Source organism: Cyprinus carpio, unplaced genomic scaffold (genome assembly GCF_018340385.1).
Source record: "Cyprinus carpio isolate SPL01 unplaced genomic scaffold, ASM1834038v1 S000006514, whole genome shotgun sequence".
Classification (NCBI taxonomy): domain Eukaryota; kingdom Metazoa; phylum Chordata; class Actinopteri; order Cypriniformes; family Cyprinidae; genus Cyprinus; species Cyprinus carpio.
Genome location: NW_024879182.1, coordinates 438,122 through 457,343, shown reverse-complemented (window position 1 = coordinate 457,343; position 19,222 = coordinate 438,122). Strand labels below are relative to the sequence as shown.

The 19,222-nt window shown below is 40.2% G+C and overlaps 1 long non-coding RNA gene and 1 other non-coding gene across 2 annotated transcripts; both read left to right on the top strand.

Moving 5' to 3' along the window:
- The first annotated feature begins 4,864 nt into the window (after positions 1–4,864).
- Positions 4,865–5,028, top strand: LOC122143831. The gene has a single exon (XR_006159387.1). It is a non-coding gene; the product is annotated as a U1 spliceosomal RNA (small nuclear RNA).
- An 8,707-nt stretch (positions 5,029–13,735) lies between these two features.
- Positions 13,736–18,983, top strand: LOC122143829. Its single transcript, XR_006159385.1, has 3 exons — positions 13,736–13,839; positions 17,326–17,385; positions 18,435–18,983. It is a non-coding gene; the product is annotated as an uncharacterized LOC122143829 (long non-coding RNA).
- Positions 18,984–19,222: the final 239 nt, after the last annotated feature.

Below are 19,222 nucleotides of genomic sequence, written 5' to 3'. Positions count from 1 at the left end.
GATTGTGGTCCACCGGTGTTGATTAGGCTAATTATCTGATGCGCTCCTCCCGAACCTTGTTAATAAAACATCATTAAATTTCAAATCGCAAATGCAGACCACATACAGTGCGTTAGCATTCATAAGCTGGTTAGCTTGTCATTCCCGTTTCCATTCGCGTTTCTCTTGCCCCGTTTCTTTTCTCTTTCGTGCCGTTTTCATGAGTTTATCATCATTAATCACAGAGAGTAATGGCTTTCTTCACCTGCTATTGTGGTTTGCACCACTTGCCACATTTAGAGTTTACCTCTCTCTGTTGGCAAAGAGGAATTCAGAAGTGATGAATGCAGGAAAATAGTTAGGCTGACAGAGAAGATTTCAGAACTAGAGACACGCAGCCATATAGTCAACTGACATCTTGGCAAATTTAAAAGTGCTGGCTAATGCTAAACGTAAATACAGTAAGATTGTTATTCACGCCGACACTAATGATGTTCGACTTCGCCAGTCGGAGATCACTAAAAATAACATTAAAGAGGTGTGTGAACTTGCAAGCACGATGTCAGACACTGTAATATGCTCTGGTCCCCTCCCTGTTTACCATGGTGATGAGATGCATAGCAGACTGTCGTCACTCAATGGCTGGATGTCTAAGTGGTGCCGGCAGAATAACATAGGTTTTATAGACAATTGGATGAGTTTTTGGGGCAGACCTGACCTGTTGAAAAGAGATGGTCTTCATCCCTCCTGGGGTGGTGCCGCTCTTCTCTCTAGAAATATGGCACATAGTCTTAAAGTTTGTACTTGACTAACTGGGGCCCAGGTCAGGAAGCAGACAGACAAAACAAAAGATAAAGCTTGGCTTATTGAATATCAGATCTCTTTCTACAAAAGCACTTTCTATAAATGACATGATCACTGATCATAACCTAGATGTGCTCTGTTTGACAGAAACATGGCTAAAACCTGATGATTACATTATTTTAAACTAGTCTACCCCCAAAGATTACTGTTATAAACATTAGCCACGTCCAAAAGTAAAAGGGGGAGGTGTTGCTACAATTTAAAGCAATATTTTCAGTATTTCTCAGAGGACAGGTTTCAAGTACAACTCACTCATAGAGCAGGACCTACTCTAAAAAGTTGGAAGACCAGTTTACTTCCAACGACTCAACTTCAGTATGGAGAGGACTGAGAGCCATTACCAACTACAAGACACCATCACCCTGCACTGAGGTTAATCAACGACTTGCTAATGACCTGAATGAGTTTTATTGTAGATTTGAACCCCACATCCATTTTGATCATCTCTCTACACAACCGTTAACACCTCCATCAATACCCCTCTCCCCCCCTCCTGCTCTTCAAATCAGTGAAAACGATGTGCGGCAGGTCTTCAGGAAGAACAAAAGAAGAAAAGCACAAGGCCCAGATGGTGTTACACCAGCCTGTCTGAGAACCTGTGCTGACAAATTGGCCCCCATCTTTTCACAGATCTTCAACAGATCTCTGGAGTTGTGTGAAGTGCCGATTCAAACGCTCCTCCATCATCCCCGTTCCAAAGAAGCCCAAGATAACAGGACTTCACGACTACAGACCTGTGGCTCTAACGTCTGTCGTCATGAAGTCATTTGAAAAACTGGTTCTGGCTTATCTGAAGGACATCACTGGACCCTTACTGGACCCCCTGCAGTTTGCTTACCGAGCAAACAGGTCCGTGGATGATGCAATCAACTTTGGGATTGCACTTCATCATGCAACATTTGGACAAAACAGGGACTTATGTGAGGATCCTGTTTGTGGACTTTAGTTCGGCTTTCAACACCATCATCCCAACAGCCCTCCAGACCAAACTGACCTAGCTCTTTGTTCCTAGCTCTATCTGTCAGTGGATCACCAGCTTTCTGACAGATAGGCAACAGCTAGTGAGACTGGGGAAATTCATGTCAAACAGCCGACCCACCAATACTGGTGCCCCTCAGGGATGTGTTCTCTCCCCACTGCTCTTCTCCCTCTACACCAACGACTGCACCTCCAAAGACCCCTCTGTCAAGCTCCTGAAGTTTGCAGACACTACAGTCATCGGCCTCATACAGGATGGTGAGGAGTCTGCTCAAAGACAAGAGGTTGAGCAGATGGCTGTCTGGTGCAGTCATAAAAACCGGGAGCTCAACACACTCAAAACAGTGGAGATGATAGTGGACTTCAGGAGAAACCCCCCTGCACTCCCCCCACTCACCATCATGAACAGCACTGTGGCTGCAGTGGAGTCATTCAGATTCCTGGGAACCACCATCTCTCAGGACCTGAAGTGGGACAATCACATTGACTCCATTGTTAAAATGACCCAACAAAGGTTGTACTTCCTTCGCCAGCTGAGGAAGTTTAACCTGCCACAGGAGCTGCTGAAACAGTTCTACTCAGCCGTCATTGAGTCTGTCCTGTGCACTTCAATAACTGTCTGGTTTGGTTCAACTACAAAATCAGACATCAGAAGACTACAGAGAACGGTTCGGATTGCTGAAAGAATTATTGGTGCTCCCCTGCCCACCCTTGAAGAACTGTATACATCCAGAGTGAGGAAAAAGGCTCAGAAAATCACTCTGGATCCCTCTCATCCAAGTTACTTCCTTTTTTAACATTTGCCATCTGGCTGGCGCTTCAGAGCCGCAAATACCAGGACAGTCAGGCACAAGAACAGTTTCTTCCCCCCGGCTACCTACCTCATGAACAGTTAAATGTTCCCCACTTATGCAAAAATGTGCAATATTCTTATATTTATTTGTTACCCCTCTATCCTAGTACATTTCTGCATCTTACTCTATTCTAATCCATTGTCATCTATAGCACAACTGTTCATACAATTTATTTATTTGCAATTTGTTTTTGTATTTTCTTTTTTGTTGTTGTTGTCTCTGTGTACTGGAAGCTTATGTCACTAAAACAAATTCCTTGTATGCGTAAGCATACTTGGCAATAAAGCTTTCTTTCTGATTCCTGATTCTGATTTGAAGTAATGGTGCTTCATATAACATTATCCAGAGAAACAAATGTTAATTAAAGCTGCAAGCAGCGATGAAAGGGCCCTCGCACCCGGGCTCACCACCAACCGGTGGCCATAGGAGAACAGCGAACGTTGGGCCATATGCTTATAAAAAGGTAAATATTTGTGCCACATTTCCTGCTGGCAACTGGTGGCGCTATGATTATAACTGAATATCGGTATGTAAATGTCTTCAGGCCAGGACTCTTACCAAACATGCAAAGTTTCGGGGCAGATCAGACATTGCATGTTTAAGTTAGTGTAAAAGAAGTAATTTCCTGTTGCCAGCAGGTGGCGCTACAACTATAAATAAATATTGGTCTAAAGATGAGTTCAGGCCAGGACCCATATCAAACACATGAACTTTTTGCAGACTGGATATTGCATGTTTAAGTTAGTTTAAAACAAGTAATTTCCTGTCGCCAGCAGGTGGCAGTATGATTATAACTGAAATATTGGCCTTAAATCTCTGTTGAGACTAGGAATCTTATCAAACATTTGAAGTTTAGGGCAGATCAGACATTTCATGTTTAAGTTAGTTTAAAATAAGCCATTTCCTGTTGCCAGCAGGTGGCGCTATAATTATAATTGAATATTGGCCTTTAGATGTGTTCAGGCCAGGACTCTTATAAAACGTGTGAGATTTGGCGCAGATTGGGCATTGTATGCAAGAATTACAACAAATTCCTGTTTCATAGTATTAATAGCATACTTTAGCACATAGTAAGTGTTGCTAGCATGTTTGAGAATATTTCTAGCATGATTAGCACACAATGGCATATTTTACGGGTGTTGCTAATAGTGCATAAAAGTATTAAAACATGTCACTTCCTGTTGTCAGTGTGTGGCACTATAACTATAACCAAATATGAGCATGTAGATATCTCTTCAGGCCAGGACTCTAATAAAACTTGTGAAGCGTGAGGCAGATTGGACATTTTATGCACGAGTTACAGTAATGTTCTAGTTCACTGCATTAATAGCATGCTTTAACACTGAGCTAAGTGTTGCTAACATGTTTAAGCATGCTTCTAGAAATTTTGCCAGCGTATTTAACACATGTTGATGCTTTTTATTATTTTGCAAGGAGTCCATAACAGTGTTAAACATGCCACTTCCTGTTGCCATCAGGTGGCGCTATGACTATAATCAAATACAGGCATGTTGTTGTGTTCAGGACAGGACTCTTGTGAAACGTGTGAAGTTTGGGTCAGATCGGATATTGCTAGCCTGAGTTACAGCAACTTCCTTTTTTCACTGCATTAGTAGCATGCTTTAGCACTTAGCTAAGTTCTACTAGCATGTATTAGTATGTTTCTAGCATGTTGCCAGCCTATTTAGGCATGGAAATGGCAAAAAACTGCACAAAAATAATACAGGAAATTCAAAATAACTTACTTCCTGTTGGGTTTTTGGATTTTGTACCAAGAGACTTTTTTGTAGATAATGGTGTGCTACACGTGTATACCAATTTTCATGTATGTAGGTGAAACGTACCTCGAGGCGCACTCCGTTGAAATTTAATAGGTGGCGCTATCGAGCCATTTTGCCACACCCACTTCTGAAACCCATATCAGATGTAAATTTTTTTCGCCAGTTCTGATGCGTGTGCAAAGTTTCGTGAGTTTTGGAGCATGTTTAGGCCCTCAAAAATGCGATTCATTGCGGAGAAGAAGAAGAAGAATAAACGGAGCAATTCCAATAGGGTCCTCGCACTGCAGTGCTCGGGCCCTAATAATAAATCTGAAAAGTATGCATTGGGATCAGCATTTATAGACATTCTAATCTCTCTTGGGGTAAGACTACATGTGTCAGGTCCTACTCATTGTCGAAATTTCCTATTTACTTACCTGGCAGGGGAGACACCATGATCAAGGAGGCGGTTCACCCAGGGCGAGGCTCGTCCATTGCACTCCAGCCGTGCTGACCCCTTTGAATTCCCCAAATGTGGGAATCTTGACTGCATAATTTGTGGTAGTGGGGGACTGCATTCGCACTCTCCCCTGAAAGTGCTGGTTAAACAAAGCAGATGGGTTTTCTCGCAGATTTTTTTATACAAAGAGTTCTTCTTCTGTCTTTCTTTTTGGGTACTCAATGATCCAGAGAGCTGTTCAGAATGAGGAGTTCTGTCCTATGCTGGTTATGTCTTGGAAGGGGAAGTCGTGGCCTAATGGTTATAGAGTTTGACTCCTAACCCTAAGGTTGTGGCTTTGAGTCTCAGGCCGGCAATACCACGAATGAGGTGCCCTTGAGCAAGGCACTGAACCCCCCTGGGTGCCGCAGCATAAATGGTTGCCCACTGCTGCGGGTGTGTGTTCACTGCTCCGGGTGTGTGTTCACGGTGTGTGTGTGTTCACTGCTGTGTGTGTGTGTGTGTGAACTTTGGATGGGTTAAATGCAGAGCATGAATTCTGAGTAAGGGTCACCATACTTGGCTGTATGTCACGTAACTTTCACGTTTTCACTGAATTCAATGATGAGCTGCATTTAAAATATTTTGCAAGTATTGTAGTATTTTAATGCAATACTGAAAATTGAGTGTTTACTATTGTCCTTTTGCATTACCGACACACTGTTTTCCTATTTGATACTGTAAAGCTGCTTTGACACAATCTGTATTTTTAAAAGCGCTATATAAATAAAGGTGACTTTACTTGACATGACATGCATTCTGTGCCTGCGTGAGAGGAATTAAATGTTTATAGGCTGAGTCACCGTCTTCTGCTATTTTGGAGAGTACCCCAGAACATATTCGACATAAAGAACGTTGATTACGTTCAGCATGCACATGCTTTCGCTGAACATAATCAGTGTTGTTTACATTCAGTAGACAGTGTGCATATGCTTAATGTAAATAATGCTCATTACACAGAATACGTTCTGGGGTACTCTCCAAAATGGCGGAAGACGGTAATTCTGGGAGAATAACTGCTGAATAAATTATGTTGTTATTGTTTTCTTTGCGCAAAAAAAGTATTCTCATAGCTTGGTAAAGTTACGGATGAACCCCTGATGTCACATGGACTATTTTACTGATGTCCTTGATATGTTTTTGTGCATTGATCGTGTTAATATCCTTACTGTCTATGGAGGGGCAGAGTGCTCTTGGATTCCATTAAAAATATATTAATTTGTGTTCCAAAGATGAACGAAGGTCTTACGGGTTTGGAGCGAGTAATAAATGACAGAATTTTCATTTTTGGGTGAACTATCCATTTAAGCCAAGAAACACTCAAGCATGACTGAAATAGCAAGAATTAATACAGGACATTTTAGACCCATGTTGTGCATAAGAAGGGTAGTTAAAAAAACATTTTTATTAAAAAAATTAAGAAAGAAAAAAATTTATTTGTTTGTGGTTATTAGACACAAGTTAATTGAGGAATACCTGGAATATTGAATGATGAAATTAATTTCTAGGAATAATATAGGGAAAAAAAGAAAGTCAGTCCGGTCACTTTAAACCCATGTTGTTCATCAAAGGGTTAATGCAGCAAGTTCTCAACAGTTCTCAAAGGTTCCCAGTGTTTGTATTTTCAGTAAATGCTTTAACTGTATTCACACAGAACTCCTGCTGTCCTGTGATGGATGTCTATGAACAACCAGCAGCTTGTCACATGTACTTCAGTCAATAGTGTTTCACTTATCATTTGTTGACACATATAAAAGACAAATATAACTGTAACATTTATCAAAGGGCTTCTGTGTATATGAATATAAATATGCAAAACACTCTAGCAAGAATGAAAGACAGTCATGTTATCTGCTTAACTGTGTATTTAAAGCAGACAAGCTGCGAGTCCATTTAAACTGATAAACTAATATGAACCATTCCACCTGGACCATGACCCTTCTGTATCTGCTCACCTGTGCTTTTAATGCTCATGGGAAAGTGGTCACAAGCTTTGAAGAGTATAAAAAGTGTTTCATGAAGGCAAAGGACCACAAAGGATGGATCAGAATGCCAAGAAAATCTTTAAGATGTTGGAAAGAGAACAAATTTATTTAATGCTACTCTCTATTTGGGTCATCACAAAATTCCTCTGTAGAGTGTGTATACATTAGACCCTCCCCTGGTGGGATAATCAGACAGTCAGTGTGGTGGTCAGATGAAAGGGGAGCTGACTTGGTGATCATGGGTGGGATGGACAGTGCACTACCCAGTCTGGGCCCTTGGGTCCAGTTTTGGATCTTTCCCTAAGGGAGGCCACACTAGAGGATTTTAAGGCCAATTTTTAGTGAGTGAAGTGACGTACAGCCAAGTATGCCAAGTGGCCCATACTCAGAATTTGTACTCTGCATTTAACCCATCCAACGTGCAAACACACACCGTGAACACAAACCCGGAGCAGTGGGCATAATAAATAATCCAAAAATGTAAGTTAAAGTATTGGACAGGGTTAGGGTAGGTCTTTATTGTTCCAATAAGGTGGCATCCATTTAATAAATTGAATTGAAGTTTAAACTTACACTCATTAAGTTATTGCATACTGTTTTATAATGTTCTACAATACTGAGGTGCAGATAATTGCTACAGTTACACTTTATTTTGATAGTCCACTTTAGACATTCTACTAACTATACGTAACTTTGTAACTATATGTCAACTACATATCAACTTAATCTCATTATTTGCAACTGCATGTCTACTAACTCTCAGAGTAGACTGTTAGGGTAGGTTAAGGGTTATTGTTAGGGGTAGGTTTAGGGTTAGTTGAATAAGTGTTAGCAGATATTAAGTAGACAGTCTACTAATACTCTACTAACTGCTAGTTGACATGTAGTTGCAAAGTTACTTACTGTTAGTAGAATGTCTAAAGTGGACTATCAAAATATAGTGTTACCATTGCTACTATCTGCAATAAGTAGTATAAAAAGCAGAAATTCTGCTATTTTAACATAGTGTAAATATAATCTATAGCTATTAAGCACTTAGTGTATATAACATATCTCAAAAAATGCATCCTATTTGCACTTAGTGTATAATAGCATTATTATTGAAATAGCATTCAATAGATGCTATTTCAAAATGATGAATTACTACAGTGGGTTCACCAGAGAAGAACTAAAAGAAGCAGACATTAGATTAAAGGTCACAGTGGATATCTGTGCTCGTGTCACGTTCTTAGAATAAAAACTTGTGAGAGATGCTAGAGGTGAGCAGGAGTCTGCTTGTTTTACTGCAGGTTTAATGCAGCAAGTTTTCTACAGTTCTCTAAGGTTCCCAGTGTTTGTATTTTCAGTAAATGCTTTAACTGTATTCACTGAAAACATTGGGATTCCCAATAAAGAACTCCTGCTGTCCTGTGATGGATGTCTATGAACAACCAGCAGCTTGTCACATGTACTTCAGTCCATAGTGTTTCACTTATCATTTCTTGACACATATAAAAGACAAATATAACTGTAACATTTAACAAAGGCTTCTGTGTATATGAATAAATATGCAAAACACTCTAGAAAGTATGAGAGGCAGTCATGTTATCTGCTTAACTGTGTATTTAAAGCAGACAAGCTACAAGTCTGTTTAAACGTATAAACTAATATGAACCATTCCACCTGGACCATGACCCTTCTGTATTTTGGGGTGAACTAACCCTTTAATAGTATGTTGCAAATATATAAAAACAAAGGATTGTACCATCTTTAAATACATAAAAAGTATATTAGCTTTCAAATCAATGTTATTAAAGGGTTAGTTCATCCAAAAATAAAAATTAGCCCATGATTTACTCACCCTCAATGCAACCTAGATGTATATGACTTTCTTCTTTCAGATAAATCCAATTACAGTTAAATTTAAAATTGTCCTTGCTCTTCCAAGTTTTATAATGGCAGTCAGCAGGTGATTTTTGTCAACAGTCCAAAAGAAGTCAAATAAAGCGCATACATTCATAATAAAAAAATAGTGCCTCACATGGTTCCGGGAGGTAAATAAATGCCTCCTGAAGCATATCGATGCATTTTTTGTAAAAAACAAAAAAACAAAAAACAAATCCTGCACATGCAAACTCACTGACCATTTACCCGGGCGGCAAACAAGAATTCTGAAATCATCAACATTTAATCATTTAGCAGATGCTTTTATCCAAAGCGACTTACAACTGAGAACAGTAGAAACAATCAGATCAACAAGAGAACAACAACGGTATACAAGTGCTATGACAAGTCTCAGTTAGTCTAGTACAGAACACGTAGCCAGGGTTTTTTTTTTTTTTTTTTAAATGAATATGATAGACAAGAAAAAGAAAAGGTAAGTACTAGTATTAGTTGGTTAAGTGCAGGCGAAAAAAGATGAGTCTTTAGATGTTTTTTTGAAAATGAATAAAGACTCAGCTGTTCGAATTGAGATCGGGAGGTCATTCCACCAGCTGGGCGCAGTCCAGGAAAAAGTCAGTGAGAGTGATTTTGAACCTCTTTGGGATGGCACCACAAGACTTCGTTCACTTACAGAGCGCAAACTTCTGGAGGGCGCATACGATTGAACTAATGAGCTTAGGTATGTTGGCGCCGTGCCAGTGGTCGTCTTGTAGGCAAGGATCAGTACCTTGAATTTAATGCGAGCGGCTACTGGTAGCCAGTGTAACCTGATGAGGAGAGGAGTAATGTGAGCTGTTTTTTGGCTCATTGAAGACCAACCCTCGCTGCTGCATTCTGGATCAGTTGTAGAGGCTTGATAGTACATGTAGGAAGGCCTGCCAGGAGAGCATTACAATAGTCCAGTCTGGAAAGAACAAGAGCTTGGACAAGAAGTTGGGTGGCTTGCTCTGACAGGAATGGTCTAATCTTCCTAATGTTGTATAAGGCAAATCTGCAGGACCGGGTCATTGTAGCAATATGGTCTGTGAAGCTTAACTGATCATCCATCACAACTCCTAGGTTTCTGGCTGTCCTGGAAGGAGTTATGGTTGACGAACCCAGCTGTATAGAGTAGTTGTGATGAAACGATGGGTTAGCTGGAACCACCAGCAGTTCAGTCTTAGTAAGGTTAAGCTGAAGGTGATGGTCATTCATCCAGTTAGAAATGTCACTCAGACAGGCTGAAATGTGAGCAACTACCGTCGGGTCATCTGGTTGGAATGAAGAAGTAGAGTTGAGTGTCATCAGCGTAGCAGTGATAGGAAAAACCATGCTTCTGAATGACAGATCCTAATGACGTCATGTAGATGGAGAAGGGAAGTGGACCAAGTACTGAGCCTTGAGGAACCCCAGTAGCAAGTTGTTGTGACTTAGAAACTTCACCCCTCCAAGACACCATGAAGGATCTATCAGAAAGGTAGGAGTTAAGCCACTGGAGTGCAGTTCCAGAGATGCCCATCTTTCTGAGGGTGTATAGGAGAATCTGGTGATTAACGGTGTCAAAAGCAGCAGACAGGTCCAGCAATATGAGTACTGAGGATTTTGAAGCTGCTCTTGCCAGTCGCAGGGCTTCAGTAACTGAGAGCAGGGCAGTCTCAGTTGAGTGGCCACTTTTGAAGCCAGATTGGTTGCTGTCCAGGAGGTAGTTCTGTACAAGAAACATAGAGAGCTGGTTGAACACAGCTCGTTCAAGTGTCTTTGCAATGAATGGAAGAAGGGATACCAGTCAGTAGTTTTCTAGAAGTGCCGGATTTAGAGATGGTTTCTTCAGCAGTGGGCTTACGAGAGCCTGCTTAAATGCTGAGGGAAATGTTCCAGAGTGAAGAGAGGAGTTGATAATGTGAGTAAGTGAAGGTATAACTGAAGAAGAAATCGCTTGAAGGATGCTGAGGGAAATGTTCCAGAGTGAAGAGTGAGTAGGATGACTGGACAGGATAAGTTTGGAAACGTCCGTCTATGAGAGTGGAGAGAAGGAGGAGAGAGAGAGTGTGCATTAGTCGTTGTGAAGTTATCCTCAGTCTGCGGTGTGGAGAATTGGTCGCTGATGGTTCTTGTCTTATTTGTGAAGAAAACTGCAAAGTCGTCAGCTGTAAGAGTCGATGGAGGAGGAGGAGGCGGATTAAGAAGAGAAGAGAAGGTTTTGAAGAGTGTCCGAGCGTCACAACAGTTGTTAATTTTGTCGTGGTAGTATGATGTTTTAGCAGTGAAGAAGTTTGCAGAGAAGGAAGAGAGGAGAGACTGATACACACTGGTAGAGTTTCTTGATTTATGCCATTTCCTCTCTGCAGCCCTGAGTTTAGAGCGATGTTCACGGAGAACATTGGACAGCCAGGGGGCAGATGGGGTGGTGCGTGCTGGTCTAAATGACAGTGGGCAAAAGTTGTCCAAGCAAGAGGTTAGAGTGGAGCAAAAAATTGTGTGTAGTAGCTGTTCGTGTCCAGAGCTGAAAACTGTGAGAGTGAAGGAAGTGAGGATGAAACCACAGAGGATAGGCGAGATGGAGAGAGTGAGCGTAGGTTCAGTCGAGAGGTGGGTTGCGTTGGAGCGTGTGCCGCTTCAGGAGTAAGTGCCAGGTTAGCAGTAATGAGGAAGTGGTCTGAGGTGTGCAGCAACTAAAGAGTTGTCCACTGAGCAACAGCGCGTGTAGATGAGGTCCAGTTGGTTGCCTGATTTTTTGTGAGTCGCTGTAGTAGACACTCGTTTGAGATCAAACGAGGCGAGCAGAGTGTTGAAGTCAGCAGCCTGGGGTTTATCTAGGTGGATGTTGAAGTCGCCAAGCAGTACCAGAGGAGTACCATCTTCAGGATAGTTTGATAGCAGCACGTCCAACTCCTCCAAGAAGTTTCCCAATTGACCTGGGGGACGATAAATGACCACAAAGTGGACTTTAACAGGGTGGGTTACAGTAAACAGCATGTGATTCAAATGAACCGTTACCTGTAGGTGATGGTTGAAGATCAAATTTCCAATCTTTTGATATAAGGAGAGCAGTACCTCCACCCCTCCCAGTCGTACGAGGGGTGTGGGAACAAGTGAAATGAGTGGAGAGGGCTGAGGTAGTGGCAGTGTCTTCAGGTTTGATCCAAGTCTCAGTCAGTGCCATGAGGTTGAGACCGGAATGAGTAGCAATAGAAGAAATGAAGTCTGCTTTGTTAACAGCAGACTGGCAGTTCCAGAGACCAACTGGAATAGAGAGCGTAGTAGTAGAGGTCAGAGGGACAGGCCTTAGATTTGTCGGGCAGGCCTTCCTTCGACGTACATAGCGTGCTCTTCGAGTGTGCGTAGTAATAGTAGAGATCTGAAAAGACATAGTGACTACAAGTGATCAAAATAAGTATTTGAGGACAAGCTGTACAAAAATTGAAGCGTAGAAAAGCAATACTCAAGTGCCCTGTCGGTGTGCTTGCTCGGTGGAGTCGCGCAGGTAGAGTTGATGGTCTTTACACTTGTTGGTCTTCACACGAGGAGGCTTCACACGAGGGCTGCCGCAGTGACACTTACCAGTTATATATTTGCCTGATTACCTGTGATTGAAGTCAGCTGGTCACACCTCCCTATTTAGCAGACCGAAACTGTCCAGTCCCACAATAGGCAAACGCAAAACCAAATGCCACTTCACACGTATTTAGCAGAGTAAGACACACAGTAATTAAAGCAAAGTTTTCCTAGCAACGACGATCACGCAGTAGTCTAATGAGAAAACGAGGCAAAAACACTTACAAACTGCTGTCCTTATCTGTCGCTCGACTGTTTCTTCTGACAAGCGCTTACAAAACAGCTCTTTAAGTAGTGCTTACTGGCTTTGGTCACGCCTCCCTATTTAGCAGACCGAAACTGTCCAGTCCCGCGATAGGCAAACACAAAACCAAACGCCACTTCACACGTATTTACCAGGGTAAGACACACAGTAAATAAAGCAAGGTTTTCCTAGCAACGATGATCACGCAGTAGTCTAATTAGAAAACGAGGCAAAACACTTAAAAACTGCTGTCCTTATCTGTCGCTCGACTGTTTCTTCTTCAATATCAACTAAAAACAGTTGATATTTCATATGAAATTATATTTCTGTAATTATGGTCTTTTTACAAACAGAATAAAGCAATAAAACTCTCACAATGAATATTAAAGTGTTCACTAATAATCACTAATAATAAATCACTTATCACTAATAAATCACTAATAAACACTAATAATAAATCACTAATAATGAATAATTTGATCACATAATTAACTGAAACAGACTAAAAACACATTAAAACACTTTTATATTCATTGTGAGTTTTATTGCTTTATTCTGTTTGTAAAAGACCATAATTACAGAAATATAATTTCATATGAAATATCAACTGTTTTTAGTGACATATGTTAAAGTAAAGTTTATCTACATACACACAAAATCTCTGACATTCCTGACTTTTTACTGTGTTCACACAGTAAAAAGTGAATTAAACAGCAATAGTTTGTTGAACAGATGAATGTATTAGATGTGATGGACAGTGATGTGATGCTGTTGATACAGCTGTGCTGCAGATGATGGACAATCAACAGAGCTCAAAAGGCTTTGAACGGGACCAAAATGTAAAATTATAATAATAAAACTAAAAATTTGGGAGATTTTGTATTGTAAACTTTACACATCTTTTCATTATCATTTTTATTTAGCAGTTTTCACAGTAAATTAGATCAGATTTTGTGAAAAGTAAATGAACTGGTGTAATGTTCTCCCTCAGGTGTGGCTCATGTATTATAGAATAGTGAAGTGATACTTCATGTTAAAGTGACAGTTAATAAACATCAAGCTGTGTTGCAGACTGCTCTGCCTTGAGACTTGACTGGGTGTGTTACATCCAGCCCCCTTTTGTGCTGTATTTAAGGCAGGAGTCTGTCAGACTCCTTGGTATCTCCTTCAGGCTGACAGCTGCTCTTTAGGACCAGTCCTGTAGTCCACACTTGTCCAGGTATGTTTCTTTCTTCTTTCCCAATTAACAAAGTTGCAAAGCTTTTGAGAAACATGTTTAGTGTATTATATATTACTAATTGCACATATTTTCTGAAATGTATTGATTAATCCCTCCTATATATTTACCTGTGCCCTTCAGAAGAAATATAAACTACAGAAATTGAAGTTGTCAAACACTAAATTCTAAATTAAATATAAATTAATCCTTAAAGCTATAAAAGTTTTTGATTTCTTATTTCTTTCTTTTTTTTCCTTTAATCAACAGACATCACAGCAGATGGGTTATTAGCTTATTTGGCTGCTATTACTTTAAGAGCTGCCGCTGCTGAATGTGATGCAGATCTGACGCATCATATTTTCTCTCAAATCTCTTTACCGTTTCTGACCCACTTCGTTTGACTCGTGCCTGGCGCTGAAATGTCTCCAGTTTGATGTGGTCGTGAAGACATTCTGCGACTGAATAAATGCACTTCTTGTCCAGAGAAAAAGTGACAGAAACAGCAATTGTGAGTGGGGTAGTCAACCTTAGCTCCTACCCTGCATTAATTGCATTAAATATTTTTAACAAGGTGATTAATTTTTTCAGTTTAACGCACTAAACATTTTTACGCAATTAGTTATTTTTGACAGCATTGAATGTATATATTGATAGTATCATATATATATATATATATATATATAGAGAGAGAGAGAGAGAGAGAGAGAGAATATAAATATCAGATGAGTAGACGAGATATGACTGTATATCGGCACACTGTGATTACCTGAGGCTTCATGGCCAAATCACAGCTGTGCTGATGTACAGCCATATCTCACGTCTACTCATCTGATATTGCTATCTCTCTCTCTCTCTCTCTCTCGATATATATATATATATATATGTATATATATAATTTTTTTTTACATAAATGTATATAAAGATAATACAAAATTAACGCAATTAACTCAGGGCCATATATTTGTGTAAATACACAAAAAAATACCAAAGGAGTGTCTTTAAAAAACACTCTTTTGCACAGAACTACTTCCTTCTGCCACGGATTCAAATCTAAAGTTTGACAGTTGAACAGCTGAGCCCAATTCCAAAACTAATTCCATACAACTTGTAAAACAGTCTCGTCGCCATCTAATGGCGGAACAATGAAACTAAAATTACCATCATGAACACACACACACACACACACACACCATTTCCCAATGCTAAATAATAATATTAAAAATTATTTATTGAATAATAATATTTAATAAACAACAACAACCATCACAAAAGTTGCTAGACGATTCAGTCAAAAGTACAAAGGCAGCTCTCTTATATACAGCATTTAAGTAACATAAACATGATGAGATTTTGCCAAAACTATTTGCTCTGGAACAATAATAGATTAATGAGACCAAAGACTGGCTGTTAGATTTACCCAACAGGAATTATAACTCATGTTTATCCACTATAGAGACATCAGAGTCAGCGGTAAACTCCAGAAAATCTGGCAGAGGTGCGGCTGCTCTCAGTGGGTTCATGAGCACTGAATGGTCACTGACATCCTGGAGCTCACATTGCCGAATATATATATATATATATATATATATATACACATATACACACACACACACACACAGAGGTAATGTAGTTATTTTGTATAATAATATTTTATTGTTGTATGTTGTTATTTTGTGGTTTTTTTTTTTGTTATTTTGTTTATTTTATTATTTTTTATTAGTTATTAATATAAAGATGCAAATCTGAATATACAGATGTAAATTGTGAATATATACAGTGGGTACGAAAAGTATTCAGACCCCCTTAAATTTTTCACTCTTTGTTATATTGCAGCCATTTGCTAAAATTAAGTTAATTTTTTTTTTTTTTTGTTCAATGTACACACAGCACCCCATATTGACAGAAAAACACAGAATTGTTGACATTTTTACAGATTTATTAAAAAAAGAAAAACTGAAATATCACGTGGTCCTAAGTATTCAGACCCTTTGCTGTGACACTCATATATTTAACTCAGGTGCTGTCCATTTCTTCTGATCATCCTTGAGATGCTTCTACACCTTCATTTGAGTCCAGCTGTGTTTGATTATAGTGATTGGACTTGATTAGGAAAGCCACACACCTGTCTATATAAGACCTTACAGCTCACAGTGTGTTTTGGAGCAATTTTTATTCATGAGGTCAAAGGAACTGCCTGAAGAGCTCAGAGACAGAATTGTGGCAAGGCACAGATCTGGCCAAGGTTACACAAAAATTTCTGCTGCACTTAAGGTTCCTAAGAGCACAATGGACTCCATAATCCTTAAATGGAAGAGGTTGGGACGAACAGAACCCTTCCTAGAGCTGGCCGTCCGGCCAAACTGAGCTATCGGGGGAGAAGAGCCTTGGTGAGAGAGGTAAAGAAGAACCCAAAGATCACTGTGGCTGAGCTCCAGAGATGCAGTCGGGAGATGGGAGAAAGTTGTAGAAAGTCAACCATCACTGCAGCCCTCCACCAGTCTGGGCTTTATGGCAGAGTGGCTGACGGAAGCCTGACGCAAGACACATGAAAAAACACCTGAAGGACTCCAAGATAGTGAGAAATAAGATTCTCTGGTCTGATGAGACCAAGATAGAACTTTTTGGCCTTAATTCTAAGCGGTATGTGTGGAGAAAAAAAGGCACTGCTCATCCCCTGTCCAATACAGTCCCAACAGTGAAGCATGGTGGTGGCAGCATCATGCTGTGGGGGTGTGTTTTTCAGCTGCAGGGACAGGACGACTGGTTGCAATCGAGAGGAAGAGTAATGCGGCCAAGTACAGGGATATCATGGACAATAACCTTCTCCAGAGTGCTCAGGACCTCAGACAGTTGCGAAGGTTCACCTTCCAACTGGGGAATGACCCTAAGCACACAGCTAAAATAACGAAGGAGTGGCTTCACAACAACTCCGTGACTGTTCTTGAATGGCCCAGCCTGAGCCCTGACTTAAACCCGATTGAGCATCTCTGGAGAGACCTGAAAATGGCTGTCCACCAACGTTTACCATCCAACCTGACAGAACTGGAGAGGATCTACAAGGAGGGAATGGCAGAGGATCCCCAATCCAGGTGTGAAAAACTTGTTGCATCTTTCCCAAAAAGACTCATGGCTGTATTAGATCAAAAGGGTGCTTCTACTAAATACTGAGCAAAGGGTCTGAATACTTAGGACTATGCAATATTTCAGTTTATCTTTTTTAATAAATGTTCAAAAATGTCAACAATTCTGTGTTTTTCTGTCAATATGGGGTGCTGTGTGTACATTGAGGAAAAAATGAACTTAACAAAGTGAAAAATTTAAGGGGGTCTGAATACTTTCCGTATCCACTGTATATGTAAACCTTAATATATATTTATGTCTGAAAATATTGAAGTAAATATGAATATTTAGTTACATGTCTCAATATACAGAAGTTGCAGGGCTCTTGACTCTTGACATTCATTAAATTGGTTTTCTTTTCTCCAGTTGCAGTAGTGTTCCACTAAGAACATCTGTGCCTTCATAAACAGAGATTAACAAAAGCAGGTGAGCTGAAGATGTCTACTGAATAATGTTCAAATGCAGCTGTTGTCAGAGGAAAGCAGTATAATATATTAGTACATGATTGTATTACTAGTAACTACAGACATAAAGTTGAGTTGAGTTTTTACTTTGCAAAGTATAATATCAGGGTTGCCAACTTTGGGACTTTGGCTGGAGTGAGACTCTGTAAAAATATCAGTTTGCGCGTGTGCGCGGAGAAAATGTTTGGTAACCCTAATTTTAAAAATCAATGTCAGTCCTTGTTTACTTAGTATATTCAAATCTCAATTCAAATTTAAGCAACTCCCAGTGTTTGCCATAAACACATTCTGCTTCCAAAATAAATAATTTAATTCCTTTACCTTAAGAGTAACAGTTTCATGCTTAAGTACAGTGCTATTAAGTTTCCAATAGGAATTATAAATTTTAGAAGACGATATTGGCTGTAAATCAATATGGATTTGTATTGCTTTGTGATCAGTTAACGGGGTAGATAAGATATGAGTATTCAGATTGTCTTCAAGTGTACGGGAAACTAACCATAAATCTATTCTCGATTGCTTCGACTTTGACTTATTACACCAGGTAAAGGCTCTGGTATGAGGCTTACCTTGATTGTCTTCCAAACTTTCACACGTGCCGACTCCGAACCTATGCTCCGAACTCTCTCTGAACTTCTCACACGCAACTGGTCGTATCAGGTGCAAGGTTTTCAGCCAGAGAAATCAGAGAATACTGCAGTGAGAACGTTGTAGGGAGATGTAACAGCTGTGGTCCTTAAACTCCTCTCCTGTCATTAATACGCTGTGGTCTAGTCATCAACAGAAAATGAACGGATTGAGGGGGAGAAAAATGGATTTTGGCATGACATTTCTTGCGTGTGCGTGAGACCGTGAGATTGATGCTGAAAGCGTGAGTGTCACGCCAGATGCATGAGAGTTGGCAACCCTGTAATATATAGAGGATAAATAATAGCTCTTTATGAGAGTACTAAAACAAAAGAATCCCATCAGATCTGCTCGCTAAATGTCTGTGTTATCCTGTGTTGCAAGGTTTAGGCACAATGAGCGGCATTGTTCCCAAGAACAAAATAAAAGGGGTTGATTTCTGTGGAGGGCAAACGCACAGTTATATAATCCGCTCTGATCTCGGCTGCTACATGCAATCAAGTAATTTGAATAAAGGTTCAGACCTCACTATTTTCAGTCTGCACCCCTCCTGCCAAAATGGAGACCATTATCTTGCTGATTGGGATGACAACTTTTACATCATTAAGGGTAACTCCTTTCGCAAGGTCAAAGACCTGTCAACAGACAGCGATGCTGTAGTTTTGAGTCTTGATGACAGCTGCAGGGGTGGGGACTACTACTTCTCAGCCAATGGCTTGTTTTACATCATCTTCCAAGAAAAAGGAACTTTTCATCAGACATCTAACCTTAATAAAGATGGTGAAGAAAAGACACTGCGTTTCAATTGGTACAATGGTCTCTATTACTGGGGCCAGTCAAACAGCTTCTGCCTCCTCAGGCCAGTCTCAGAGTGGGGAGTTGAATACAATGAAGCCAACAGCATAACGGAAAGTTGTTGATTACGATACCCATTATGTTAAACAATGTTTTGTTTACTTCCTGCCTGGTGGGCTGTCGATGACTAAAGGCCCAGCATTTGGCAAGTGGGAGAATATCAAAAGTGCAAGTAATGACAGCAAAACAGCAGTGACCTGGCACAAGAAAGTTATTAAAAAGGTCGGCTACAATAAGGAGAAGATAAGAGACATCACACACAACTGGAAGTTCAGCATGTCTGCCACATTTGAATCTGGAGCCCTTGAAGGGTTAAT